The sequence below is a fragment of the Sinocyclocheilus anshuiensis genome, unplaced genomic scaffold, assembly GCF_001515605.1.
Source record: "Sinocyclocheilus anshuiensis isolate Anshui unplaced genomic scaffold, SAMN03320099.WGS_v1.1 scaffold639, whole genome shotgun sequence".
In the NCBI taxonomy this organism is placed as follows: domain Eukaryota; kingdom Metazoa; phylum Chordata; class Actinopteri; order Cypriniformes; family Cyprinidae; genus Sinocyclocheilus; species Sinocyclocheilus anshuiensis.
In genome coordinates this window covers 166,526-167,159 of record NW_015552575.1, presented here as the reverse complement: position 1 = coordinate 167,159, position 634 = coordinate 166,526, and the positions used below count along the sequence as shown (strand labels likewise).

The following is a 634-nucleotide window of genomic DNA, read 5'->3' as shown; positions in this document are numbered from 1 at the left end:
TAGCAACCGCATAGCAACACCTTAGCAACCGCCCCAGGTACTCTAGCAACCGCATAGCAACACCATAGCAACCACCCCGGGGTACCCTTGCAACCGCATAGCAAAACCCTAGCAACCACCCCAGTACCTTAGCAACCCCATAACTACACCTTAGCAACCGCCCCTGGTACCATAGCAACCGCATAGCAACACCTTAGCAACCGCAAAGCAACACTCTAGCAACCCCATAGCAACCTTCCCGGGTAACCTGGCAACCGCATAGCAACACCATAGAACCCACCCCGGGGTACCCTAGCAACCGCATAGCAGCACCCTAGTAACCACCCCGAGTACCTTAGCAACCGCATAGCAACACTTTAGCAACCGCCCCGAGTGCCTTAGCAACCGCATAGCAACACTTTAGCAACCGCCCCGGGAACCCTAGAAACCGCATAGCATCGCCCAAAAACCGCAAAGCAACCCCTTAGCAACCTTCCCGGGTAACCTAGCAACCGCATAGCAAAATCTTAGCAACCACCCCGGGTTCCCTAGCAACCGCATAGCAACAGCCTAGCAACCGCATAGCAACATCTTAGCAACCACCCTAAGTACCCTAGCAACCACCCCGGGAACCATAGCAACCGCATAGCAGCAC

At 55.0% G+C, this 634-nt stretch overlaps 1 long non-coding RNA gene across 1 annotated transcript in view; it reads right to left on the bottom strand.

The window, feature by feature from the left end:
• Positions 1 to 634, bottom strand: part of LOC107665181 (uncharacterized) — a 2,048-nt gene that overhangs the window by 707 nt on the left and 707 nt on the right. The gene's annotated exons all lie outside the window — the stretch shown is intronic.